General features: G+C 44.4%; 1 protein-coding gene across 1 annotated transcript in view; it reads right to left on the bottom strand.

The window, feature by feature from the left end:
- LOC143940102 (olfactory receptor 10A7-like) overlaps positions 1 to 21874 on the bottom strand; it is a 31359-nt gene extending 9485 nt beyond the window's left edge. The window contains exon 1 of the mRNA XM_077461163.1: positions 21817 to 21874. The gene's annotated coding sequence lies outside the window, so the exon portion shown is untranslated. The remainder of the gene's footprint in view (positions 1 to 21816) is intronic.
- Between the last annotated feature and the right edge of the window lie 351 nt (positions 21875 to 22225).

The following is a 22225-nucleotide window of genomic DNA, read 5'->3' as shown; positions in this document are numbered from 1 at the left end:
CTTTGCCATGACACTTAAAATTGAGCTCAGGTGCATCCTGTTTCCATTGATCATCCTTGAGATGTTTCTACAACTTGATTGGAGTCCACCTGTGGTAAATTCAGTTGATTGGACATGATTTGGAAAGGTACACACACTGATCTATATAAGGTCCCACAGTTACCAGTGCATGTCAGAGCACAAACCATGCTATGAAGTCCAAGGAATTGTCTGTAGACCACCGAGACAGGATTGTATCAAGGCACAGATCTGAGGAAGGGTACAGAAAAAATGTCTGCAGCATTGAAGGTTCCAATGAGCACAGTAGCCTCCATCATCTGTAAATGGAAGAGGTTTGGAACCACCAGGACCCTTCCTAGAGCGGGCCGCCCGGCCAAACTGAGCGATTGGCGGAGAAGGGCCTTAGTCGGGTAGGTGACCAAGAACCCGATGGTCACTCTGACAGAGCTCCAGCATTTCTCTTGTAGTTCTTATGTAGTTTGTTTATTTGATAAGTGAAGTTAAAGAGGAAGTAAACTCTTGTTAAAAAAAAACCCAAAAAAGACAACCTGCAAGACAAAAGCATAATGAGCTAGTATACATAGCATACTATCTCATTAATTATTACTTACCTCAGATTGAAGCCCCCGAAGCTGTCCTCGTCTCCCCCTCCAGCCGCCAACATGTGGTCCCAGAATTACTTTTGGGTATCGCGGCTCCTGCGCTGTGATTGGCAGGAGCCGCGATTACGTCACTCCCACGCATGTGCGTGGGAGACGCTGGTAACGGCACGCAGACTGATGCAGCGGCACATAGGTGCCATTGCGTCAGTTTGCTCTAGTGCACATGTGCCGATATCATTGGCACATGCAGGGGACAGGGGATAGCTCCTAAATCTGCAAAGTTTAGGAGATATCCTGGTTAGCTACAGGTAAGCCTTAATATAGGCTTACCTGTAACATAAAGTTTAAAAATAGGGTTTACAGGGGCGTGGTCTCGGCAAGGAGGAGTGAGGACACACATTTTGTGAGCTCCCGGTCCGTGACCCCTCCACAGCCCTATCGCACAGTCTGGCCACACATTTCGGCACCATCGACCTCACAGCACACCAGCGGAACTCAGCCCAGCGGGGATCAACTCCGGTGGAATGGACAAGTACCTGGTCCCGCTCCAGCCTCCGGCCTCCACGCCTGACCCAGCCAAGATGTCGCCCGTGGCCTCCTGCGCTCCCGGACTAGTACCATCAGGGGAAGGTGAGAGGAACGCTGCACAGGGACATGACATGCCTCCGTTCTCCCCGCCTAGTGACCTATCTCCATGTCTCCCCCGCTCACTATCCCTGGCTTCCCTGGGCAGCGCGGAACATAGCGGCCTGCTGCCCTGGTTCCCCCACAGCTCCCAATTGTCACAGGGGCCCTCCCGCAGCGGATCCCTCACCCCAGAACCGCGAAGTCAGCCTGCATTCACCTCAGGCACCCAGAGGGACACACAGCTGCTCCACCCAACAGCACTTTTGGGGGACAGAACCATGTGGGCCCTACTCCAAAACCTTCCCACTAAAGAGGACTTTAGCTGCATGGCAGCCAGGATTAAAACGACCCTCAGAAATGAAATAGCAGGGGTCAAACGGGAGGTTTCAGCCACAAACACACGGGTGACTGATGTGACTTCTCTGAACACTGATGTTGCAGGCCTGAAAGATGCACAAGATACCCTCACAGACAGAGTTGCACAGATGCAACTATTAGTAGATGACCTTGAAAATCGCAACCGCAGACGCAACATTAGGATCAGAGACTTGCCCAAAGCTACTGGTCAGGCTGATCTTAAAGCTACAGTCACGGCCATCTTTAACACTTGTCTGGACCGCTCTGCTGACACAGAGATTGCCATTGACAGAGTTCACAGGACACTGGGACCTAGAAGCCCCACTGAGAACAGGCCACGTGACGTTCTGTGCTGTCTTCAAAACTACTCAGTGAAGGAAGATGTCCTGCAAGCAACATGGCGCAAAGGCAGCATAGACTTTGACGGAGCCCAGATCACCCTACTGCCAGATGTCTCTCAGAGGACCCTTCAGATGTGACGCTGCCTGCAGCCTCTTCTGGAGAAACTGAATGAACAGAGGATCCCCTACAAGTGGGGTCACCCATTTAATCTCATAGTGCGCAAAAATGGTAGGCCCTATGCACTGCGACACCCCTCGGAGGTTCCGTCTTTCTTGGAATCACTGGGTCTTTAGTTAATTGTTATGCCTAAGAGACACCCAGAGCCCCCTCTCACAGAGTTCACCATCCCTGGTCCTGGGGGGGGACGGGGACAGCGGGCCTGAACTATCACCTGGAGGAAGGCCTGAGCTGGAGAAAGTTGTGTAAGACTTGTGAGTTACTGTCTACCTACAGGCCCCCTAGGACATCTTGGGTGAGTCAGAAACCACCAAGGGATGACTCGCCACGTTGCCCGGATGCCCCCTGGAGACATTCCTGCCCCCCTTCTTGTCACCTAGAGACAGAGGTATTACGGATTGGTTGGCCTCCCGGAGACCCCTGAGGGAGACAGGATGCCAATCTGAATAGCCACGAGACCTGTGGACCTGTCACTTGCCACCAAGTGGGGTGGGAGGACTCCCCCCCCCCCTTTTTTTTTTTACCTTCTCCTGCTCCCTCCTCTGGGAGGGGGGGAGATAAAGGGGGGGAGGTGGGTTGGTACCTGGGTGGTATAAGGCTGTATACGCTCTGAGTTGAAAGGTTTAATATGGTTATCTGATCTTACATTGTTTTAATGTCATTAACTGTTCTATACTGACTGAAGTGAAGTTATATAATGTGTTTTGAACTGCTGTTGAGATGCCGAAAAAAACACATGCAGGCCCGCTTGAGGCTGCATTGACCCTGGACTGCGGGGGGGTACTGCACTGACGAGTTCCTCCCTCTGCAGTGCCCTACCTCTTCCCCCAGTAGGCCCCGCTGCCTTAAACGGCAGGTTCTCTCCGATAGGAGCATAAGAACTTCCCCGACCCATCCTTACCCCTACCATCGCCCCCCTTCCCACTAGTTTGGGGCTTCCCCCAGCTCTCTACTACCCTTCTTTCCTTACCTACCCTTCCCTTGTACTTGGGCTCTCCCCCTTTCTCGGACTCTGGTGGTGATCACCAGACAGGTACAGCGGTCGTCATGGCCCTGAAACTGGTTTCCTGGAACGTAAAAGGGCTGAATATACCTGAAAAAAGGTCCAGCTGCTTAGCAGAATTGTGGCGGATGAGGCCCCAGGTGGTCTTCCCCCAGGAGACCCATTTTAGGGCAGATCAAATACCGCGGCTCTACAGTAAACATTTCTCTATGGCCTACCATAGTACCTCCTCTATTTCAAAATCGAGAGGAGTGTGTATCCTCCTTGCTAAAAACTTGCCGTGGCGACTGTTAGACATCCGAACTGATAGTGAAGGGAGGTATCTCTTCCTTAAGGGTACACTCCACTCGCAAACCTTTACTCTTGCTAACCTATACATGCCGAATGTGGACCAACTGCCGGCCCTGGATGCATGTTTGGATGCCCTGGCTGCATTCTCGGAAGGTACCTTGATTGTTGGGGGGGACTTTAACCTTACCCTGGACCCTCACAGAGACTCATCGATGGGCGCTTCTGCCCTATCTGTAAGAACACATACCCACATAAGAGAATTATTCCACTCCCACCGGCTGATAGACGTGTGGCGTACCCTCCACCCGCAGGAGAGGGACTATACGTTCTTCTCAGCCGTTCATGGCTCCTACTCGCGTATAGATATGTTCTTAGTTGCACACAACGCCCTACCACTGGTCTCTGACGCTCGGGTAGGACATATAGCTTTGTCCGATCATGCCCTGATTTCTTTGGTGCTGAAGCTACAACAGGAATTGCATGGCCAGTCCTGGTGGCGACTGAATGAGTTTCTCCTGAAAGACCCGGAGACCCACTCAGACTTACTTCGGGAAATAGAAAGTTTCTTTGAAAACAATCAGGATTCAGTCTCCAACCCTCTCATGGTCTGGGCGGCTCATAAATGCTACATTAGGGGCATTCTTATCAAGCATGGACATAGACTCAAAGTTGCTAGAACTGAAGCTCTCTCCCAACTCATCGCCAAACTACATGCGTGTGAACAGCGACACAAATCCCTGCCGACTGATGCTCTAGAGGTGGAGGTGAGAGACCTTAGAGAGCAAATTAGAGAGTTTTCTCTCTTTCAAGCAAAAAACAGATTTATGTGGGTTCGTAGACCCACAGCTGTGTGGGTCACCCTGGGACACTCCGATCACCGATCACCCTCCGAGTGTACGACCATCTCCACCGATCATGTCTGCCGGCTGCTGTGCCCGACAGATTCTGAACACCTGGTGTCTATGACGTGGATGGAACCCTGTATTAGGAGCCAGCAAGAGTGAATTATAAGGCTTGTGAAACCAGGTGAGTCTGGTAAGAGTAATACCAAAGGGGGATCTTCTCACTTTCACATATCCCTCGGCGTGACTTGTGTGTATGTCATTTCACGTGTGGAGGTGTATTCCTGGCAGAGGGGCAATATATACCATATACCTAAAGAACTGTGGCAGAGTTTTTCCCTGTTTGGATTGACCATTAAGGGAGAATCATTGAACATTTGAGTTGAACTACAAGTTTGATATATGTGCCATTTTCATGAACTGAATGCACACTAATGATTAATGCATGATTATTATATATAAATGTTTTATTTGGAATAGATGATTGCACTTCATTATTACCCATTGTAAACGCAGTATTACACGCTGTTTTTTCTATTGGTGCATTGATTCATTTTATAGATTTTTTTATGACATTTGTGGGGGTTTTAAATCTAAATCCCTTTTAAAACAGCTGCTAAATAGAAGTACACTAAAAAAATTCCACAGCCACCAGAAAACAAGCACAAAATTTAGTGTTAGCGCCTGTATTTGTTCAGTTAATGGGGCGGTGGTTATCTGTAACAGAATTGGTGATTATCATACTATGAGTATGGGGACAAATGCAGTAGGTCTCTAGCGAACGCCCTACGAGTGCAACAAAATGCGTCCTTTATTCCGGCCATTTCCTCCCCTATGGGAGCCAAAATTCATGATTCAGGAGGTATCGTGGAGTGTTTTCGTTCCTTCTATGAGGCCCTCTACAATTTGCACCCCCAGACGCCGGTAGACACCCTACAGGCCAGCTCAGCAGCCATTGACTCATACCTGACATCGGCAAACCTCCCTTCCCTTACGCCGGAAGAGATGGAGTTGCTCTCACAGCCAATCTCCACGGAGGAATTGTCGGCTGCCCTGGCTGACTCACCCAAAGGCAAGGCGCCGGGCCCGGATGGGTTTATGGTCCCTTACTACAAGACATTCCTTTCCTTGTTGGCTACGCCATTTGTTTCGGCCTTCAACGCCATATTAGAGGGCCAATCCGTCCCGCCAGAACTCTTACAGGCAAGCATTTCGGTCATACCCAAGCCGGAGAAGGACCCGCTTCTCTGTGCTAGCTACAGACCCATCTCCTTACTGAATTGTGACCTTAAACTATTCACCAAAATACTGGCGGAACGGCTGGCGTCTATTCTTCAACGCCTGGTACCTTTGGATCAGGTGGGGTTTATTCGTAACAGGGAAGCCAGAGACAGCACTACAAGGACTGTGAATGTCATAGAACGAGCCAGGCGCCTTAAAGTACCGATTATGTTGCTATCTGTAGATGCTGAAAAGGCATTTGACAGTGTGAGTTGGCCTTTTCTACTAGCCACCCTGCGACGCCTTGGAGTGCCTCCTCCCATGCTTTCGTGGATCACGGCTCTCTATTCGTCGCCGACGGCGGTGGTTAGGGTCAATGGGATCGCCTCGTCTCGTTTCAATATTGGCAATGGAATGAGGCAGGTATGTCCCTTGTCCCCCCTTCTGTTTGTGCTCTCTATTGAGCCCTTACTCCATCACATCAGACTAAACGCTGACATTAAGGGGCTGGAAACCTCGTCACATCACCACAAAGTCGCTGCCTTTGCAGATGACCTCTTGTTCTATGTCTCAGAGCCGCACACCACACTACCAAATCTCTTATTGGAAATAAGACGATATGGAACATTGTCAGATTTCAAAATTAACTTACAGAAATCGAAAGCGCTTAACGTCTCTCTGTCTTCCAAGGCTCAGGCGCGTCTAAGTACTAACTTCCCCTTTCGCTGGGCATCTCATGCCATACAATACCTGGGTACCAAGATTCCCCGCACCTTGTCTTCCAACTGAATTTCCAGCCCCTCCTGAAAACTTTCGCCATGGACCTAGAGAGATAGTCAAATTTAGCAACCTCCTGCTTTGGAAGATGCAATGTGCTCAAAATAAATGTAATGCCGAGGCTTTTATATCTTTTACAAGCCTTTCCTGTAAAAATTCCCCAATCATTCTTTAAAGCGCTGCACTCCATCTTTGTCCGATAGGTGTGGCAGGGCAAGCCACTAAGGCTCAGCCGAGCCTTGCTGCTTAGACCGAAGAACAGGGGTGGGGTTGGACTCCCGGACCCGGCATGGTACTGTCCATATGAACAGGGCGGTAGACTGGTGCAGACATCTGAAGGATAAGCTGTGGGTCCATCTTGAGCGAGAGTCAATATCATTCCCTATTGAGGGTTTACCCTGGAGTGGACCTGGCTGGACAGGGGTAACGCTGGCGCACCCCCTTATTGAGCCTAAGTTACGAGAACTAGACAGATATTTCACACTGGCGGGTGTGCCCAGCTTTCCCTCGCCCATGACCCCTATTATTGGTCACCCGCACTTTGAGCCCGGTATGGCAGACAAGTCCTTTCGCCTCAGCCCAGACCAAGACCTGATAAGAGCCTCTCACTCTCTAGGCCTGAGGACATGGAAGAATGTCCCGACTATGTACGGGACACTGGAGAGCACAGCCATGGGCAAGTGGAAACTTGCCCAACTCTCTCACTTCCTAAAATCTTTGCCAAATAGGGATGGTTTCCGCAGACCCTTGACACCGTTTGAGGAGTTGTGCTCGGGAGCGGGGCCGATCCGTGGGTCTCTTTCCCAATCGTATCGCATCCTGTTGGACCGACTATCCCAAGGTGACCCGTTGTTCATCGAAAAGTAGGAGCGGGCCCTCAATGTCAAGTTCTCGACAGACCAAAAGAATCGTGCACTTCTCTTTGCGCACAAATCATCTTTGTGTAGTAAATACCAGGAAATCACTTGCAAAATTTTGACCCGCTGGTACAGGACCCCCACAGTCCTGGCAGCCATGTTTCCTGGGCACAGCCCATTGTGCTGGAGATGCGGTGAGCAAGCTGGTACACTGCTACATATCTTCTGGGAGTGTCCACAATTGACCCATTTCTGGGGGCAAGTCCTCAAGATTATACAAGACCTCACGGCAATTGATCTAAGGAACAATCCATCGGCGATCTTCCTCAACCTGACCCCACATGCGGGTAAGAAGTATCATAAGTCTCTATTAAAACACCTCTTGAATGCAGCCAGGGCATGTATACCTAGCATGTGGAAGCAGCAGTCCGCCCCGGCAGTGTCTCAATGGTTCGCGAGAGTTTGCATCATCTATCGCATGGAACAGCTCACGTCAGCACTGGGTGATAGGGAGGAGGAACACACCACTCGATGGATGCCTTGGAGCCTGTTCAGGTTTTCTGATGAATACAGAACCTATTTGTGATCATTAGCAAGAGAGCAGAGAGAAAGACCCGGTCTTGGGAAACCACTAGAGTCCCCTTCGTCTCTCTCTCCTCTTATAGACCACTCTGGTCCACTCTTTCCTCCTTATACCTCTACTGCCTTTTGGCCCTGTTTTCCCACTCTTTCTTTCTTTTCTTTTCTTTTTCTTTCTTTTTACCCTCCTTCTCCCCCCCCCCCCCCTCTCCTTTCCCCTACCCCCAAATCCTAACTAAAATAATTGGTGATTGCCAGGGCTTTATCATGCTATTTTCTCAGTTTCCCAGCCAGGGATTGTCAGCCCTTGGAGTGGCCCCGGTCGGGCCTTATTTTCTAAGAAATATGGTCAGCCATTGATGGAGACCCCTCAGGGTTGGCTTGGAGGAGGGCCACCTTGAGGGCTGCCTTGGCAAATAGGAGATTACTTGGTGGACAGTTCAAAGAAGTGAGATGATGTAGTGGCCTTAGTATATTTAGGGCCAGTACTGCTGTAATATGATAAGTTATAATCCGTCCCCCATGTTGTACTAAATGTTTATTTCGATGCTTTGGAAAATTGAGTGACTTGTGTTTTCTACAGTTTGTCTCGGTATTACCTGCAATCCGCAAATAAAGAATTTAAAAAAATAGGGTTTACAACTACTTTAAAACACTTGTATGTGTGAGCAGCAATTGTTTTTTTTTATTGTGATCTGAACTTGTGGTTGAGGGAAGGCTGCGCCGATTAAACTTGCTTTTTTAGGTACAATTCGCACAGGCTCACCAAAATTGGACAATAGAAGATTGGAAAAACTTTACCTGGTCTGATGAGTCTCGATTTCAGCTGCAACATTCAGATGGTAGGGTCAGAATTTGGCATAAACAACATGAAAGCATGGATCCATCCTGAGTTGTATCAACGGTTCAGGCTGGTGGTGTAATGGTGTGGGGGATATTTTCTTGGCACACTTTGAGTCCCTTAGTACCAATTGAGCATCATTAAAAAGGCCACGGCCTACTGGAGTATTGTTGCTGACCATGTCCATCCCTTAACCACTTGAGGACCGCCGTATTGCCATTGTACGTCAGCACAATGGCACAGGCAGGCACAATCACGTACATCTACGTGATTGCCTTCCAGCGGGTGGGGGGTCCGATCGGACCCCCTCCCGCTGTTTACGGCGGTCCGATTCGGTCCAGGAGCGCTCCGTGATGAGGGGATGGCCGTTGGTTTTCGGCCACCCCCTCTGGATCGCTCCTGGCCAATGAGAAGCTTCCTCCCCTGTGTATTGTTTACACAGGAAGGAGGAAGTGATGTCATTCTCCTCGGGGCGGTCTTTTTGACCGGACTACGAGGAGAAGAGTAAAAGTAAGTGTGCACCAACACTACACTGACATGTAGGTACACACAGGCACACAAACCGCCAGGTTTTTATAGCGCTAGGTACCCCGATATACTACCCAATAATGGTTTTAACCCCCTGATTTCCGCTAGTTAACCCTTTCACCCCCTTTTGCCAGTGTCACTAAGCGATAATTTTTCTGAACGCTGCATCAGTGTCGCTAGTGTCGCTAGGTAGCTAGTTATTTTTTTAGGTTCACCGCCAGGTTTTTATAGCGCTAGGTACCCCGATATACTACCCAATAATGGTTTTAACCCCCTGATTGCTGCTAGTTAACCCTTTCACCCCCTTTCACCAGCGATCACAGTATAAGTGTCACTGGTGACGCTGGTTAGCCAGTTAGTTATTTAGGTTCCCCGTCAGGTTTTTATATAGCGCCAGGGACCCCCATATACTACCTAATAAAAATTTGAACCCCCTGATTGCCCCTAGTTAACCCTTTCACCACTGATCACCGTATAAGTGTTACGGGTGACTCTGGTTAGTTTGTTTTTTATAGCATTTTATATTCAAATCCGGAAGGCAGTGCTTGGTTTTCGGGGTCCCGTACGTGGCTAGGCTCCCAAAAAGTCCCCCACATGTGGTATCCCCGTACTCGGGAGAAGCAGCAGAATTTATTTTGGGGTGTAATTTGACTTCTGCCCATAGCATGTGTGAGCAATATATCATTTAGTGACAACTTTGTGCAAAAAAAAAAAAAGTTTGTAATATTCCCGCAACTTTTGGCAAAATATAAAATATTCCATGGACTCAACATGCCTCTCAGTAAATAGCTTGGGGTGTCTACTTTCCAAAATGGGGTCATTTGGGGGGGTTTTGTGCTATTTTGGCATTTTATGGCCTTCGAAACTGTGATAGGTAGTGAGGAGTTAAATCAAAAATTTGCACCCTTAGAAATCCTGAAGGTGGTGATTGGTTTTCGGGGTGCCGTGCGCGACTAGACTCCCAAAAAGTCCCACACATGTGGTATCCCCGTACTCGGGAGAAGCAGCAGAATGTATTTTGGGGTGTCATTTCACATATGCCCATAGCATGTGTGAGCAATATATCATTTAGTGACAACTTGGTGCAAAAAAAAAAAAGTTTGTAATATTCCCGCAACTTGTGGCAAAATATAAAATATTCCATGGACTCAACATGCCTCTCAGTAAATAGCTTGGGGTGTCTACTTTCCAAAATGGGGTCATTTTGGGGGGTTTTGTGCTATTTTGGCATTTTATGGCCTTCGAAACTGTGATAGGTAGTGAGGAGTTAAATCAAAAATTTGCACCCTTAGAAATCCTGAAGGTGGTGATTGGTTTTCGGGGTGCCGTGCGCGACTAGACTCCCAAAAAGTCCCACACACGTGGTATCGCCATACTCGGGAGAAGTAGCGGAATATATTTTGGGGTGCAATTCCACATATAACCATGGCATGTGTGAGCAATATATCATTTAGTGACAACTTTTTGTAAAAAAAAATTTTTATTTTTTTTTGTCATTATTCAATCCCTTAGGACAAAAAAAATAAATATTCAATGGGCTCAACATACCCATCAGCAATTTCCTTGGGGTGTCTACTTTCCAAAATGGGGTCATTTGGGGGGGATTTGTACTGCCCTGCCATTTTAGCACCTCAAGAAATGAGATCGGCAGTCATAAATTAAAAGCTGTGTAAATTCCAGAAAATGTACTCTAGTTTGTAGACGCTATAACTTTTGCGCAAACCAAAAAATATACGCTTATTGACATTTTTTTTACTAAAGACATGTGGCTGAATAAATTTTGCCCTCAATGTATGACTAAAATTTAGTTTATTCGATTTTTCTTATAACAAAAAGAAGAAAATATCTTTTTTTTTCAAAATTTTCGCTCTTTTTCCATTTATATCGCAAAAAAAAAAATCGCAGAGGCAATCAAATACCATCAAAAGAAAGCTCTATTTGTGGGAAGAAAAGGATGCAAATTTCGTTTGGGTGCAATATTGCATGACCGCGCAATTACCAGTTAAAGCAGCGCAGTGCGAAATTGCAAAAAGACCTCTGGTCCTTAAGGTGTTTATTGGTCCGGAGCTGAAGTGGTTAATGACTACAGTGTACCCATCTTCCGATGGCTACTTCCAGCAGGATAATGCACCATGTCACAAAGATCAAATCATCTCACCACTGGTTTCTTGAACATGACAATGAGATCACTGTACTCCAATGGTCTCCACAGGCACCAGATGGTGGAACGGGAGATTCACATCATGGATGTGCAGCCGACAAATCTGCAGCAACTGCATGATGCCATCATGTCAATATAGACTAAAATCTCTGAGGAATGTTTCCAACACCTTGTTGAATCTATGCCATGAAGAATTAAGGCAGTTTGGAAGGCAAAAGGGGGTCCAACCCGGTACTAGTAAGGTGTACCTAATAAAGTGGCCAGTGAGTGTATATATTTAAACGATTTGGCTGTTTACCTGGAGGTTAGTATTAATCCCTTTGCGCATCTACTATCTAACAAAAAACGGACAGTCATTTTGGATTTATTTACCACTTTAAATGATAACACACTGTGTCATGGATAATGCTAGGTTCTGAATTTAATATCTCTTCTGATGTACTATAAATAAAGCAAGGAAACAGGATGTACACCTGATATTAGCAGATCATCTTCTAAGAATAACATCAAGAAAACATAGCTACAGTATATGACTGGTGAGCTATGGGACACTATGTACAATGAAACCACATCCGTGTACCCAGATAAACTCTCAACTAAGTGATCTATCATCAGGTCATTCTGAAAGTGGGGGGAGGGGAGCACATGTATGTATGTATGTATATACCCCTTTACTGGCAGATATAATTGAAATACGTTTTAGTGGACAAATCAGGTACATGTTTTCCTTCTCATAATCCAACTTACTGATCAGTTAATTGTCAAATATGGTAAGGACATTATAAAACTCTCTCTCTCTGGGAATAGGGACCAATATGAATGGAATGTTTACTATGTAAAAGTACTGTCAAATATTGCGGTTCTATATAAATAATAGAAATATATGTGTAGATTCATTATATTTACTTATTATTACATTTTCATATAGTCCTTTAGATGTAAGTGTAAGTGAACAGTCATGTTCAATCTTTTTAAAACCCAAAAAGCCCTCTTACTGTATGAGGCTGCATATACAGTAAGAATTATGGGTCTCTTTTCCATTTTTTACATTGCTAAATACTGCAGAAAGGGCTATTACCATGCAGGAGACTTGGACTTTGACCCTCTTATACCTGTGGTGGTCCAACAACCCCTAACACTGCTCCAATTAAAGCACAGTTTGGAAAAAAGTGAAAACCGTATTTTCTAATATATATATATATATATATATATATATATATATATATATATATATATATATATATATATATATATATATATATATAGAAATTGCTTATGATTCATAATTATTTAATAAAAGTCATCCAAATATTGTTTGCATCTACTTTCAAAAATAAAGAATATATATAAATTGCAGTGACCCACAATCATACTTCCTCCTATCTTGGCCTAACTTGATGAGTTTGAAATTTGGTTGGGGGACAACTGCACATTTGCAGTTTTGAAAGGACTTCATACAATTAAAGATACACACCCTTTACACACCCATTATCAAAAATACTAAAATACTAGACCCTATAACTGTAACGTAATATGCAGTACACAATACGTCGTAACAATACAGTAGCACATATTAACTTAGGCCTATAACACATCTAAGCCTGCTGTTGTGACCAGATTTTTAAAATGAAATCATTTTTTTTTTACTTGTAATAGCGCCAATCAGCGACTCTCTGCCCATCTCCACCGCCGACCGCCTCACAGCGTGTCTTACTCTCCAGGCCCCGGCTACTACTAAGTGGGGAGCAGAGGAAGATCACTCTGCTAGGGAAGGCAAGGAGATAAGCAGGCAGGCGGCTGGCCGGGACTAGAGCCAAGGCAGAAGAACATGCGAGCAGAGCTGAATGGGCATTCACCCGAAACTTGAGAAATATTCCCTCCGCTCCGACCAGCACATGATAATCAGAAAGGGGCACAGATAATGGAAAAAAATACACCCCCTAAGCTAGTAGGAGTGGCGGAGCGGAGGTGTGTAAGTCTGATTTTTTATTTTTTATTCTGCACTGACTGTCTTTGAAATTGCCCCAGTCCCTGTTTAAATCCAATCCGGGGACAAAACCGGGGACAGACTTGGTCCGGGGACAGTGTCCTCAATCCGGGGAATGTCCCTGGAAACTGGGGATGTCTGGTCACCCTATGTTGTGGTGCTCAGGAGCCACAGCTGCAGCGTATTTTAGTCCATAGGACTGCATTACAGAAAACACCAGGAACACATAACCTATGGCACCAGTGTGTACTTGCGCACAGACATGAGTGTGTATTTTTCACAAAGTTCAATTTTATGCTTTGAAAAATGCATGCTGTGTTTGTAATGCAGTCCTATGTGCCAAAATACCCTGCAGCTGTCACTCCTGGGTGCCACAACAACAGACATATTTTACACTATACACTACTGTGCTGGACTATATCAATAAAAATATCACTGATTGTACAAATATACAATGCAAGAATAATATAAAATATTAAACATAACTAGAGATATTCAGCATTTCAATGGTTAGTTAGGTCTGAGTGATTGGATTGCTTGGTGGTACCTCTTGTAAAGTTGTAAAATAACTTTCAATAATGATCCTTAAGGCTCCATGCACACTGAACCTCAAAAAAGCTTTTTCTGGACGCCAGATTGCTGGCAGAAAACGCTGGTTGAAAAACCTGCTTTTAACAGCGTTTTGTACTAGCGTTTATGGGCGTTTTTATTAATTAATTACACAGAGCACACTCCAAAAATCCCACAGTGCATTCCAAACTCCCACAAGGCTTTGAAAAAAATAGAACGCCGAACACTAATTAACGCGTGTTTATGAGCGTTTATGGGCGTTTATTGGCGTTTGTCGTTTTTGGTGGTGAAAAACGTCACTTTGAAAGCAAATTTCTGGCGTTCAGAAAAAAGCCCATAAACTCCACTGCTCGTTAAAGCTAAAAAAACGTCCATGTGTGCATGGACACATAGGCTAACATAGAGTGGAGTTTATGGGCTTTTAAAAAAAACCGCCCAAACTCCAATAAACTGCAGTTTATGAGCTCCAGTGTGCATGGAGCCTAACTGTAATATGATTAGGTCACACATGGAAGTCTAGCTCCCTATCTATTTCAAAATGAAGCAGAAAGTTTTTATATAAAAATGCATTATGATTAAATAAAAAAAAATATCTATCAGTTTTGATTGCTGTATGTTAAGAATAAGCTATATGTATAGCTAAAACTTATTTTTTCTTTAGTTTTATATTAGGGAAGAATTAAAATCCTGCTGTCTGTAAAAGGAAAAGAAAGAGAAGATCTTTGGGACATTCTCCTCCTTAAGCCTAGTACACATGGGCCCGGATGTTGGGCGGCATCAGGCATTTCAATATAAACCGGCTGACATGCGGCCCGTGTGTATTGTAGTTGGTCCGACAGGAGTCGGTCAGCTTATGTCGAAAGGCCATGACCAAAAAAGTTCTGCTGATCGGCTACAGATCAGCGCTCTCAGCCAGGCCATGCTTCTGCCAGAACACAATAGCATAACAGTGGAGATCGCTGTACAACATCGTATTGTTATGTAGCAATGACCCCAGAGGGTTGCTACATGTTACAGCATCCACACATTTCACCCTGCTCCCAGACCTCCATTAGACACCCTTCTCAGTCAATGAACAGTCTTTTGCTTGTTTTTTGTTGTTTTTATTAGGGGATTGAACTTGGTTGGGGAGAAGGAATATGGGATGCCCATAGGATAAATTATACTTTGTAGAAAAAAAGTAACTATGTCACACTTTTCAGAAGAACAAGATGGCTGACCCTAAACTTGACAGACTTTTACCTCAGAACACTTTTTCCAGCTCACTTCCTCCAGCACACTACTGTCCAACTTTAGTACTCCTGTCACAACATCAGAACATGACTAGGCCTCACTCTGAATACATCTCATTGTCTTTACTTGATGGCCCTTTGTAGGCAGTACCCCTTTGTGGCAACAAACAATTTACTTGAGAAGAATAAATGTACTTGATGGACTACTGCAAATCCTGCCGCCCTCCTGGCTGCATGGACTTGACACAAACTCCCACAGTTTCTCCCTCTGGCTCTACATCCAGCTCCCCTGGCATGCCTCCTCCAGAGCTTTCCACTCACCGACACCTGCCCTGGATCATTCCTGAATGACTTTACTCTGGACGTGTGGACCAACTGTCTCCTCCAACTCCTGTTCCAGGACACCTCTTCGTGACCGTGTAAGGAGAGGCTCCCTCCCAGCTCCCGAGCTCCCTGCCCGAGGTACACCCCCTCTCAGAAAGGGGGTTCCCTCAGACACAACAGTCTAACACTATATCATCCAGTTCACCCAGCTGACAACTCCTCCCCCAGCAGGGTGACCAAAGGTATATGTAGGAGGCCTGCACCCTGCCAATCCTAGTTGGGGATTGGCCAGAGCTCCTCACATGCACCCCATGTCACTCCAGCTCTCTGCCCTGCCCCTTTTCCAGAACATTCTCCCTGGAAACAGAGGAGGCGCCCAAGAGCAGAAGTACATGTCAGTCACTGCTATACTAACCCACGCCCCTGCAAAAAATAAACAAATACAGTACACTGTAATCTTACAGATTACATTACTGTATCAAATTATTTCACATCCCTTTTGCCCCTAGTGCTTTGTCCAGTCCCCTTCATGCAGTTTTATATTATATATACTATTCTTTCTGCCTGAAAACCTGAGATTGTCCATAGCAACCGAAAAGTGTCCCTTTATATCAAAAACGTTTTTTAGACCAGGTAGAAAACAGTGATTGTAAAATAAAATTCAGAATTGAGCGATAGTGATTTGTGGGGAAATTCATCATCAAACACTGAAAGCAACGACAGCGAAAATTCTGCAACTGAGCAATTTCAGTGCTTTTGATTTCATTACATTATTGAATTTAATTATTATTATATTATTATTTGTTATAATTATTTATAGTAGTTTACTATATTATAATTTATGATTTCCTGTTTCAGACTTTTAATAGACTCTTGTTTGGACAGATTTAAGAGAGTCATTTCTAAGAATTACAGCCCTAAAATATAAAATGTAAAATTTCCATGCGAAAAAATGTACTGCTTTGAGATGCAAAAATCTGACATAATCATACCACCAGGGAGGTTAAGTTGAAAAACCTTCTGTGTCGCAGCTCCCCCCTTTTCCTTATCTGAGCCTGATCTGATCCAGCGATGTGCACAAGCGCTGCTCCAGCCATTGCCACTCTCCTCATTGGACAAATTGATAGCAGTGGGAGCCTCCCGCTGCTGTCAATCAAAAGCTGTGACATGGAAGCGGGAGGGCGTGGCCGCGTTCTGCTGTCTGTATCAACGGATGCAGCAAAAGGACTCGGGAGCGAGCCCACGTGGGTGCCCCAATGGAATGCGGCTTTCCGTGGGGGCACTCAATGATGAGGAAGGGTCTGGAGCGCTGGCGAGGGACCCCAGAAGAGAAGGACCGGGGCTGCTCTGTGCAAAACCACTGCACAGGGCAGGTAAGTATATGCATGTTTGTTATTTTTTTCTTTAAAAAATATGAACTTTTACAACCACTTTAATATCTGCTTTATCTCTTGTTGAGTAGTTCCACATTGTACATATCATCTTAAATGTGGAGTTAGGAGGCACTTTATTTAACCACTTGCCAACCAGCCGCCACAGTTGCACTGCGGCAGAATGGCACGGGCGGGGCGAAGCAACGTTATGTAACGTCACTTCTCCCTGTGGCCACTAGGGGGCGCACACCACCAGAGGCATGCGCACGCCTGCTACTCGCAAGTGCCCGGCGGTCACGATCACTGCCAGGCTCCCACGGTCGCAGCTGACACATGGAGGACCAGGATCTGTGTGTGTAAACACACAGTTTCCAGTTCTCTGAGAGGAGAAGAGACAGATCGTCTGTTCATACAGAGTATGAACAGCGATCTGTCATCTCCCCTACAAAGTCACCTCCCCCTTCAGATAGAATCACCTCCCGGGGAACACAATTAACCCCTTTATCGTCCCCTAGTATTAACCCCTTCACTGCCAGTGCCATTTTTACAGTAATCAATGCCTTTTTATAGCAATGATCATTGTATAAGTGCCACTGGTCTCAAAAATGTGTAAAAATTTTCCAAAGTGTCCACCATAATGTCGCAGTCCCAATAAAAATTTGCAGATCGCCGTCATTACAAGTAAAAAAAAAAGAATAATAAAAATGCCGTAAACTATCCCCTATTTTGTAGACGCAATACCTTTTGCGCAAACCAATCAATATACGATTATTGCAAATTTTTTTTCCCAAAAATATCGAGAATACATATCGGCCTAAACTGAGGGCAAAAATTGTTTTTTTATATATTTTTGGGGGATATGTATTACAGGAAAAGTAAAAAATATTGCTTTTTTTCAAAATTGTTGCAATTTTTTTGTTTCTAGCGAAAAAAATAAAAACCACAGAGGTGATCAAATACCAACAAAATAAAGCTCTATTTGTGGTAAAAAAAGGACATCAATTTTGTTTGGGTGCAACATCGCACGACCGCGCAATTGTCAGTTAAAGTGATGCAGTGTCGAATCCCAAAAAGTGCTCTGGTCAGGAAGGGGGTAAAATCAGCTGGAGCTAAAGTGGTTAAGCTGGATATACACAGAGAGAATTCTGGCCACTTCCTAATGAACTGTCTGAAAGTTAAGTCATGGGTGACCCTGTGTAGATACTCCTGCCTGACATCCTTTGATCTGACTCCAAAGACATGCTGGTAGGTTTTGGCTCCTCTCTAATCTGGCCCTAGTATGTGTTTGTATGAATGTGAGTTAGGGACCTTAGATTGTATGCTCCTTGAGGGCAGGGACTGATGTGAAATTACAATATATATGTAAAGTGCTGTGTAAATTGCCAGTGCTATACAAGTACCTGTAATAAATAAATAATAAACAAACAAATCTAAAAAACAAAGGAGCCAAGTGGAAAAATGTTGGTCGATCAGATCCAATCAGATGCAGCCACTATTGGGAAGATTTCTCTATCCACTCTGTGAATAGGAGAATTGATGGATTACACTTGCCACAGAAGGCTATAGATATTAAAGGCTTGTTTTTTTTAACCACTTTCCATGTGGGCCAATTCTGGCACTTCGCTCCTACATGTAAAAATGTATTTTTTTCTAGAAAAGATTTTTCAAACGCGTTTTTTTGGGGAAAAAAATGTTTCATGAATTAAAAAAAAATATTATAGATACCTAACATGTCACGCTTTAAAATTGCGTGCAATGGTGCCAAACTCGGTACTTAATAATCTCCATAGGCGACGCTTTCATTTTTTTTACAGGTTATCTGTTTAGAATTACAGTGGAGGTCTTGAGCTAAAATTGTTACTCCCGCTCTAATGATCGTGGCGATACCTCATATTTGTGGTTTGAACGCAGTTTACATATGTGGGCATGATGTACATATACATTCGCTTCTGTGTGCGAACACAGGGGTGTAAAAAAAAAAAAAAAATATATTGTTTATTTTATTTTAATTTTTATTTTATTTTATACTTTCCCTTTAGAAATAAAACATTTTGGATCACTTTTATTCCTATTACAAGGAATGTAAACATCCCTTGTAATAGGAATATTGCATGACAGGTCTTCTTTATGGAGAGATGTGGGGTCTGTTAAACCGGAAAGACCGAGATCAAAAGAAAAAATAAACAAACAATCTCGGCCTTTCCAGCTATGGCTATGTTTACTTCCGGCAGGCCGGGTCTCGGAAGGTCATAGAGATTGCTGGGGACCATCTGTCCCTTGGAAATCTCTATGCTCAACTTCCAACGCCGGTGGATTAGTTTTCCACACAAACTATCAAGCGACTGAAGTGCCGCTATGATTGCTCTTATGGTGCAGGGAATCGCCAGCTGAAAAAGATGATATCTGGATGAGGCCTGTAGCTGCAGGCATCATTCAGATATCCCCAATCAAAGTCCAGGATGTCATATGACGTATCTTGGGTGGGAAGTGCTTTAAATAACAAACATGTTATACTCACCTGCTGTAGTGTTTTTGCACAGAGCAGCCCAGATCCTAATCTTCTCGGCTCCCCCAGTGGTGCTCCTGGCCCCTCCCTCCTGCCAAATGTGAATGGCATGCAGAGCAGCGCCTTGGGAGCGTACCTACTTGGGTGCCCCTAGAGCAAGCTGCTTGCTCTGGGGGCACTCAAGCAGGTACGCCTCCGAGCCGCTGCTCTGCATGTACATTCACACACAGAGCTGTGCCTCGGCACTGCTCCCTCTCTGTCCTCATTGCCTCATTGGCTGTGTTTGAGAGCAGCGGGAACCAATCACTGCTGCCTCAGTCAATGAGGAGCGAGAGTCCCTGGAGTGTCAAGGATCTCTTGGACATCACTGAATTGCGATGGGGCTCAGGTAAGTATGGGGGGGGGGGGGTGTGAGGGGGCTGCTGCACAAAGGAGGTTTTTTACCTTCATACATAGAATGCATGATGGCAAAAAACTTTGAACCTTTAGACCCCTTTCACACTGCCAGCGTATTTCAGGCACTACAGTGCTAAAAATAGCGCCTGTATAGCGCCTGAAAAAAGTGGCTCCATTCACTCCAGTGTGAAAGCCCGAGGGCTTTTACACTGGAGCGGTGCGCTGGCAGGGCGTCAGAAAAAGTTATGCCAGCAGCTTCTTTGGAGCAGTGAACTCGCTGCTCCTCCACCGCTCCTCTACCGCTGCTCCCCAATTAAATCAATGGGGCACCGATGCTTTTGCAGGTGGATTTAACCCTTTTTCAGCCCCTAAAATGACGGTAAAGCGGCACTAAAAATAGTGTCGCTTTGCCGCTGACTCCCTATGCGGCACGGTGTGAAAGGGCTCTTAGAACCACGTTAACCAATACCTGTTGTTCTACATTGTGAGACTACAAAAGTAATTCAAAGATACTGTATAAGTAAACTATCAAACTTGAGGTTCTGCTGGAAAACTACATAGAATTATATGTCTTTTTTTCCATGGAAAGTGTTAAAGTGGTTGTAATGGTTGAAGGTTTTTTTACCTTCATGTATTCTGCAACCTTCAGTGTGCAGCTCCCCCCTCAGCCCCCCTAATACTTACCTAAGCCCGATCTTGATCCAGCGATGTGCATGAGACTTGAGGCTCTCCAGAGTCTCTCCCTCCTGATTGGCTAAGAGCCACTGGCTCCCGCTGCTGTCAATCACCAGTGGGGCAGAGCTGAGCTGTGCTTTCTGTGACGTATGGACGCAGAAAGGTGGCTCGGAATTGAGCATGCAGGAGTGCCCCCACAGCAAGGGGCTTGCTATAGGGCTGTGTTTTTCAACTCCTGTCCTCAGGACCCACTAACAGGCCAGGTTTTAAGTATTACATTGGGGAGATGCAGACTAGAATACTGCAATCACTGAGCAGCAAATGATATCACCTGTGATTGTATTTCAGTTATCTTGCAAACGTGGCCTGTTAGTGGGTCCTGAGGACAGGGGTCCACTGTTATAGGGGCACTTAGTAAGGGGGGTGGGTCCAGAGCGCTGGCGGGGGGACGCCATAAGAGGAGGATCGGGGCTGCTCTGTGCAAAACCACTGCACAGAGCAGGTAAGTATGACTTTTTTTTGTTTTTTTTAATTAAAATATTTCCTTTACAATCACTTTAAGCTTAGGTCCATGATATTACCACGATAACCACAGGCTAAGCCTTTTGTTTCTATTCACAGTGAAAAGGCTTCTGTCTGTACTTATCCATCTGTAACTCCCATATATTGTTAAAAAGACCTGAACATTAATAAGTGGACACTGTTTGGCAAAGCAGATCACAAGACCCTGAAAAAGGGCAGCAGGAAAGTCACAGAAAAGACGTGAGGCTTAATTCGCAAAGCTAAAACCCGAGGATAAGTATTCTTATTTTGAAAAATTGGATTATTTTTAGTTGAATCCATTGAGATTTAAAAATTCAATCACGTGGTTAAAAAAAAAAAAGATCCATCTCCTCGTGAAAATGTTTATGAATTAAGCCTATTGTTTTGATTTATTGTTTTAGTATTGCTTTTATTGTTATCACTTTATGTGATCACAATTGGGATTGTGTGGAATACATTGTATTCACACTTCCTATTATCTTACCGTTTATATAAGTATAAAGACAAGGGCCCTTCTGTCTTTGTGAAAGAAGTCATACGGGAAACACCTCAAAGCATTTATTTTACACTACACTGCCTTCCTGTGATAGAAATAGTACAATAGTACAATCCTCAATAAAATATATTAACATTTTATGTTACTGATTGCAGAATTGCACCTTTAATTCTACCAAAATGATCCATAAAACATTTGCTTTATTTTATAGTAATTTTGTGCATTACAATTATTAATTCGTTTATGGCTAAAATTTGGTATTTTCTATTTAAAAAGCCTTTGCTGTTTGCGCTAAAACATAATCATTCAAGTTTATAATGTAATAAACCAAAAACCAATGACCTTTTAAATATGTTTATATCTTACATTTTTACTAAGTTAAAGTGTAGTCTCAGTTACAAATAAGAAAATGTCATGGGAAAAAAAAGTATTTTAAAAAACAGACAGTAACAGAAAATGACAACCTTGAATTACCTGATCTAACTGTTTTCTCTAAAGAACATGCTCACCTCTGCTATGAGTCTTCTTATGGTTAATGTAGCACCCACAGCGTCTAAGCAAAGGGGATGCATCTTAAAAAGTATAACCCTGGCATCTTTAAGTTGCTCTGCTTTTCTACTGGGAAGTCTATTTCCCCAGACAGCTCATTAAATCTGTACAATTTTCACATTGTTACTGAAACTTCCCCCCTCTGGATTTAACAATTATGTCTTTTTACTTATTTCTGCGCCATAAACTTAAAACGTACATTCTATACTGTATAGCGAAAAGCAATTTTTCCTACAATGAGTTATGGATAATTTTACTTTTTAAAGAAAATGTTAGCCCTAACTGAATGACATTTAGTTAAAAAAAAGCATTGTGTATGATTATGACAACTATAATTATACCATAACTGTAGATCCCTTTAGAAGCTGG

This window comes from Lithobates pipiens, unplaced genomic scaffold, assembly GCF_037356315.1.
Source record: "Lithobates pipiens isolate NorthernLeopardFrog02 unplaced genomic scaffold, aLitPip1_a1.2 Scaffold_3, whole genome shotgun sequence".
In the NCBI taxonomy this organism is placed as follows: domain Eukaryota; kingdom Metazoa; phylum Chordata; class Amphibia; order Anura; family Ranidae; genus Lithobates; species Lithobates pipiens.
This window is presented reverse-complemented; position numbering and strand designations above follow the sequence as displayed.